Source organism: Miscanthus floridulus, chromosome 1, assembly GCF_019320115.1.
Source record: "Miscanthus floridulus cultivar M001 chromosome 1, ASM1932011v1, whole genome shotgun sequence".
Taxonomy (NCBI): Eukaryota; Viridiplantae; Streptophyta; class Magnoliopsida; order Poales; family Poaceae; genus Miscanthus; species Miscanthus floridulus.
In genome coordinates, this window is record NC_089580.1 from 82527739 (window position 1) to 82535258 (window position 7520).

Genomic DNA, 7520 nt, shown 5'->3' on the forward strand with positions numbered 1-7520 from the left:
AGACAATAGGTGCGGACAAAAGTGAACGAAACAATTTTTTCACAAATTTTCTATTGACATGCATGATTAATAATAACAATTTCTTATATAATTATTCTTTTTTGTAATCACACAGCAGCGCCTCCACCAACCTAAGTCCAATTATTCAATCTCCAGATCATCATAGTGCTCCGGGCAATGATTATACAACGCCGCCACCGCCGCCACCTACAAGGAGGTCTCCACCGCCGCCACCTCCAAGGAGGTCTCCAACGCCTCCAAGGAGGTCTCCAGCTCCTAAGAGGTCCGCCCCGCAAACGAAGCCGTTGGCCCACCAGCCGGCAAAGAAGAAAGCCTCCTCTAATCCAGTTATTCCCCGAAAACTGTCTTACGAGAAAAGTGAAAAGAAATTAAAGGCTGAAGTACAAAAAGATGTGAAAAGTTTCTTCGAAAATATAAGAAAGCAACAACAAGCGAATGAGAACCCGGAGAAACCGTACTTCTACCTAGCTCCAGATCTTCTAAGAAAGAAGGTGGACCAGAAAAAGCAGGAATCTCAAAAGACCCGGCCAAAATCGGACTACGACCGCTCTCTCACCAAGTCATTTGAGGCGGCGTAGAAAAAGACTAGAGCAGAGAAAGGTGTTGCACAACTCGGACAATAATCGCAACAATCAGTCCCCCCTCTTGTCATTCGTAATGAATATGGTTCAAACTTAGACTTACCGGACGTCGATTTTGAGGAACTGGTTCGGTTTTACAAGGATGCAGGTTTGGACCTTGCCCAAGTGCTCGCTGAAGGACCATATGCTCCAAAAGTGGATCCTTGGAAGAAATTTGAACATAGAAAGAGTCTATACAACACTGAGGCCTTAGGTGAACTGGGTACGCAAATGTACCTGCTAAACAAGTGGTACATGGCGGCGTGTAAACGGGGAGAGAACTTTGTTTCTGTCAGAATTAGAAACCAACATTACTTCCGTGGCGATGACATTATATATGTCGAGTTTGGAGAATTACACCAACTATGCCACCTGGACTCTCTCGACAAAAGTCTCATTAGCTGCTATTGTCTGTAAGTGTGATTATTTTCTACTATTAAAGTGTATATATATAAAGCTACATGTATATATATAAATTATATATCCTCACACTATATTTTTATATATGCAGATATGAGATGACAGAACTCAGAAAGAGACAGGATAACGATGTTGGTTTCGTTGATCCAAATGTCGTATTCAAACACCCTGATCCCCCGCCTGGATGGAAAGCTGAACTCGAGAAAAATCTCATGAGGTTCTTAGTGAACCAACAAAACAATGACATACTATTCCCCTACAACTTCAAGTGAGTGTTAAATAATTAATGTCGATAATATGGATATTTGTTCAATTATTTGCTTACTAGCTAAGCTATCTCCCACATATACATATGTTGACTCTAGTTAATGTCGATCATATTTGTGTATAAAAACATATGCAGCAATCATTGGATATTGATGATCATTGATATGGCCAATAGTCAATTGCGCATCTTAGACTCGTTAAGAAAAGAGCAAACAGAGTACCAAGACATGATAGATATTATCCAAGGGTAATTTGGTCTCTCTAGCAACTATATATACCCCGATCTATTAACTGCAACGATTATTAAAGGTCAAATTAATTTTTTATTTTATTGGGCGCAGTGTTTGGAAAAGTTTCATTGAGGAACACCACATGAAACATTGCAAAGCACCACTGGATGTAATCGTACACAAAGTAAGTACCAGCTATATTTATATATATATATATAATTCAATTAACACCATGCATGCTTTCAATTCACCGGATCTTTTTTCTTGTAAAAGTGGGTTCTGAGGCAAGAACAGGGGGAACAACTACTGCGGATACTATGTTTGCGAGTTCATCATGGCGTACTAAAAAAGAACTCCTGAAGAGAACATCAAAGTACGTTATATAAATATATTCATATATTTACAATTTCTTTTATTGCTCATATATATAAGTGACCAACACACACACACATATATATATATATATTAATACTTTTCCTTTAACTTTTATTGAAGACTCTATGGTTGAAGGAAAAAGTCATATGACGTGACCAACTGAAAGCAATTCAAGAGACCATAGCAGGATTTCTTAATGACCAGGTCCTCAACCCCGCCGGCGAGTTCTACAATGACGTCAACGAAACATGGAAGCCAAACCAGATGGAGTGAATTTGTTATCCCAAGGATATAATACAATATACAATGCAAGCTTTATTTGTAATATATATATATATATATATATATATATATATATATATATATATATATATATATATATATATATATATATATATATATATATATTATGTACATAAAATAACGTACAATATATGTATATACATGTAATATATACGTTAGTTTCATACTTTAGTTTGTACAAAATGTTCGAACATTATAAACGTGTACAATACGTATATTATTAGCAGCGTAGAATGCGTATTCAAAAACCAAAACGAATCATCAATTGAAAATAGAAACAAAAAAAAGAAAAAAAAGGAAACCTTTAGTCCCGGTTGATAATACAGACTAAAGGGCCGCCCCACGTGGCCAGGCCGGGAGGCCTCTTTAGTCCCGGTTGGTCTTACCAACCGGGACTAAAGGTGCACCTTTAGTCCCGGGCGAGAAACCGGGACTAAAGAAGGGGCCCTTTAGTCCCGGATTGGTGCTCCCGGTTGGGAAACCGGGACTGAAGGGGTTTCCCAACCGGGAGTAAAGCCCGTTTCTGTACTAGTGTTCCACTATTAAATTTGTTTAGTATATCTAGTAATAATCAGCTTGTGTCATTTGTCCATGAAAATTTTGATCTAGTTATAAATGTTCCATGAATGATGGTTATTATATGGCTTTTGGTGGGTTTAACCACTTATGTGAACACAGAATATTTCAGAGCAGCTATACTTGAGTCGGTTTGAGATGATGATGGTGGCTGAGTTAGTTAGAGACGTTTCTTGATCATTTTGGGTGAATAAAACCAGATGAATTTGGGTCGCTCAATCAATCATTGAAATGTGAAGTCAATGCTTTGATGTTGCAATGATCATATATAACCGTGTGTATTGCATTGCATCAGCAGCAACACTATCTAGAACTGCAATATATTATTCCATTCCATAGTGTATTAGTGTGTTGTGGCTAAGTACAAATGAGTCATTATTATTAACTAAAAGACACATTTTTGGAACTAATAAGAGGGTTTAAATTTACTCGAATGTTGCTTGCAAATTTTTGTATGTGCGGGGCCTATCATTTATCTTATATTATTTAGCTAGCTAGCTAGATTAACAACTAAGATCATGTGCTCTGCTCCTCCTTCCAGAGAGTTTTCCATCTCAGGGAGAGCAAGTCAATTTGTGGCTTCAAAAACGAGCTTCTACTCTTTGTACTTGAACTTTATAAATTCACCAAAGTGATGTTCGAGTTCGTTGAAATTGAGATGTTCAGCAGTCCGTCATATGTTCAGAATCCATATATAGTTAAATAAAACTTATCGTCCCCTTGTCGACGTTGCTGAAAATTCCTGACTCATATGGAGTTACAAGTTGGCAGTTCTCGTTTAAGCTGAGTTTTGAATTTATAGGACTTTTAAACCATGATGAATCAGTGCCACATATCTTTCTCAATTATTCCAGTCTTGCAAATGGATATGTATATAGTTTTGCTAAGGACACTGCTTATTCGTGGAATTGGCTGCACCTACAACAAATTTCATCGAACAAACATGCCCAGTAGCAAAATCTCTTTTTTTTATCTTGTTTTTCATATGGGAAAACTAATGTTTACATGTCTTAACATCTACCATCTCAGTCTATAGAGATGATCATAGGGCTATGGTGAACATGCATGCATTTGTAGGTGTTTGTGTACATGCGGTAGTTGAGCATCTATATGTGTGTCTGTGTTCCAAACTAATGATTACTCGCAAAAAAAACTAATGATTAAATAACTGATGTCCCGGATTTTTGTGTTAATTAATGTAATTGTACGTGTAGGAAGTAGGAACTGATCACACGTCTGTTCGGTTGCACCACCATCATGCCCAGGATTGCGCTTCAACTAATGTGGAAGGAATTCTTGTTAGTTGATCGTTTGTTGATGGGTGAATCTTTTAACAGAGATAGGTGCTTAGACTACCTTTTTTGTCTGGCTTGATCTTCACCTACATGATGTTAGAGTGAGAGGGTAGCGTCAACTACTCTGTGTAATCATTATTAGTATAGACTTATGCTTTCTCTTCGAAAGGAGATGCTGGACTCTAAACTCGATCTTTTCATCATTAAAAAACTAATCAGCTTGTTCTATAAGAATAAGAATACAAGTCCTCGTCAACATCATCATATCCACGAATTGTGTACATTCCAATGCAGCATGACATGCATCTATTTAAGCACACCGGCGTCCCGAGTGCCATGCATCTCATTTTCTCATCCCACAGCTAATATTAAACCAAACGAAATCCTCATTGCCATCTCGTTCTCTACACTCTGCAGCCTCTACATTGATGTCCACAACAGGAAATGGCCAAGTCCCTGATGCTGTTCTGCACAGCGCTCGCGGCGTGCCTCGCGCTTGCCGCCGCCGACTGGTCTCAGGGCACCGCCACGTTCTATGGTGGCACCCGATGGCTCCGACACGATGGGTAATTACTTTTGCATGCATGCATTCGGTACATGATGAGACAAATTACTTAAGGCCTTGTATGGATGTTGTCGAATTCATCTTAATCCTACATGTGTCGGGGTAGATTGAGGTGGAATTTAGTTCAAGTTCTACTCCAATCCACGTCAACACACGTGGATTGATGCGAATCCGTCTACGTCCGAACAAGACAAATGTATATATGCTAATCCATGCATGCATGTTCATATTTATTCGTAATAAATGTATACATTATAGGAGGCGCATGCGGCTACGAGAACCTATACAACGCCGGGTACGGCGTCAACAACGCAGCGCTGAGCCCGGTGCTGTTCAACGACGGCGCGTCGTGCGGGCAGTGCTACGTCATCATCTGCGACGCATCACGCCCGGGCGGCCAGTACTGCAAGCCTGGCACATGGATCACCGTGACGGCCACCAACCTGTGCCCATCCAACTACGCGCTGCCCAAAGGCGGGTGGTGCGGCCCGGGGCTGCCCCACTTCGACATGTCGCAGCCGGCGTGGGAGAACATCGGCGTCTACAGCGGCGGCATCATCCCGGTGCAGTACCAGCAGGTCAAGTGCTGGCGCAACGGCGGCGTGCGCTTCAGCATGGCCGGCAACTACTACTTCCTGCTCGTGAATATCCAGAACCTCGCTGGCAGCGGGTCCGTGGCCGCCGCCTGGATCAAGGGCGATAACACGGGGTGGATCCAGATGTCCAGGAACTGGGGCGCCAACTGGCAGGCGCTCGCCGGGCTCGTCGGCCAGGGGCTTAGCTTCGCCGTGACCAGCACAGGTGGGCAGTACATCCAGTTCCTCAACGTAGTGCCAGGATGGTGGCAGTTCGGCATGACCTTCAACACAAACCAGAATTTTAACTACTAAATCGATCTTGCAAGCAGCAGAGAGTGAGTGAACCATCTTCTTAGCCATTTCTCATGTGGTTCAGTGGAATGGAGAGTGTGTTTTGTGATCATCTCTGGCTCTCTGCTACGTGATCTCCTCCTGAAGGTACAGTGTAAATGGCAAGGGTTGAAAAAAATGGAAGACGGGGATGCATGCAACACAGACCTGAAGGCCTACATACCATGCATGTTTCAACACTATGCTTTCTCAACACTGTGTATCAAATTATTGTTTGTTACGACAATGTGTAGACTTCCAATTTTCTGTAGATAATAAATTATATAGTACTGCTTTCTCTCTAGCCAGATTTCGATCTGTTCTTACATGGATTTAAGCTTGAGTTGCACCGCTCAAAACATGTACGTAACCTCTGTTAGCAACGAGGATCAAATCACAGCTATGAACACGGTGACTAGCTAGCCTAGATCGCAGAGAGCGCGCAAGAACAAAGAAGAACAGACGAGTACACGAACGGCAACTGCCGGAGGATAGTGCTCTTTTCACTGATGTTTACTAGAGAATACAAACGCAATTACACCAGTAGTACGTAATGCGCTTACATCAACTACTTAGTCTCTGCTACTTATACCAGTAGCATACACACACGATGGCAAACAAGAAATTGATTAAAACAAGATACAAAGGAGCCTCAGCGTAACTGCCTGAACGCGCATGTCGTGGGCACGGTCACCACCTCCCCTGCTTGTCAACAGTTCCCGCCTGATCTGCTTGAATTCAAAAGAGCGTCTGCCGCCTTGTTTGCTTGACTCAACCTCCATCCGCGCTGTCCAGCAACCTCTAGGGCAGGTTTAGATGACCGGCTCTTATTAATTATATATGAGCACGATATGGCAAAAGGAGAGATATGTAGTCTCCTTGGTTATAAATATAAACAAAACACATCAACCCTTGCCAGAGAAAATCATTGGCAAGAATTAGACACTGCGTTCATACCTGAAATAAACATCCTGGATGGTAGTAATTATGCTTCAAGAGGTGTTGCATGAGTTTAGAGGTCTTCCCAAAAACCTGACATTATTGTTGAATTCAACTTAAAAAATGCATATATATGACAAGGTTCACAGGAGCTTTCTTGAAGAGGTGTCAATAATAAAGAAAGGTTTTTGCAGCAAATGGATTTTGAGGTGACTAGTGAAAGAGGTGAGTTCTTTAGAAATTACAAGGTTCTTAGGTATATAGGGTAACATACTATAACCCCTGCTGTATAACTTGGTATGGATGCCCTATCAGCTATGTTGAGAGTGGTGCAATGAAGAAATGCAATTCACTACTAAAAAACATATATCAATGCCATCATTATTACTCTCGGTTGCTTTGCAACCGATAGTGATAGTGTATCATTACTGATTCATGGCTACAACCGGCGGTGATAAGTGGGTTTTTACTTCCAGACATCATCTCCAACTGGTAGTGACATATCACACTGTCAGTTCGTGGCTATGTCTTGCACTCATCGGTACACACGACAAAAATTGTAATTTTTATATGATGTCAGATGAAGACAAACTTTTTATCAACATTATAGAGTTCAATTTGATCTAAAACTTTGTGGTTTACCACTTTTCATTTGAGATAGTTTGGATATCCAAATATTTGATATAAATTATCATACCCATTAAACCAATTCACTGGAGACTAGATCTATGTCAAAGTTGTAGCACTCGATGATATCTTCAACTTTGTAGTTGACAACTTTTTCATTTGAGATGATCTAGATTGTAAAACATATAATACTAGATTCGTAAATATGAAGTAAAAGATAGAATCAGATTGTTCACATTTTGTAGCATAGGTTCAAATCCTAGAAACATACATTTTTTCCTTTTTTGGTATCATTGTCAGTTTGTGGCTAAAACTGGCAAGTTGTTGACAACCCACCTATCACTGCCAACAGTGATACCATTTGGCATCAGCTT

General features: G+C 40.7%; 1 pseudogene; it reads left to right on the forward strand.

Annotated features, from left to right (window-relative positions):
• Nucleotides 1-4551: 4551 nt before the first annotated feature.
• LOC136488518 (expansin-A31-like) lies at nucleotides 4552-5676 on the forward strand (annotated as a pseudogene).
• Nucleotides 5677-7520: the final 1844 nt, after the last annotated feature.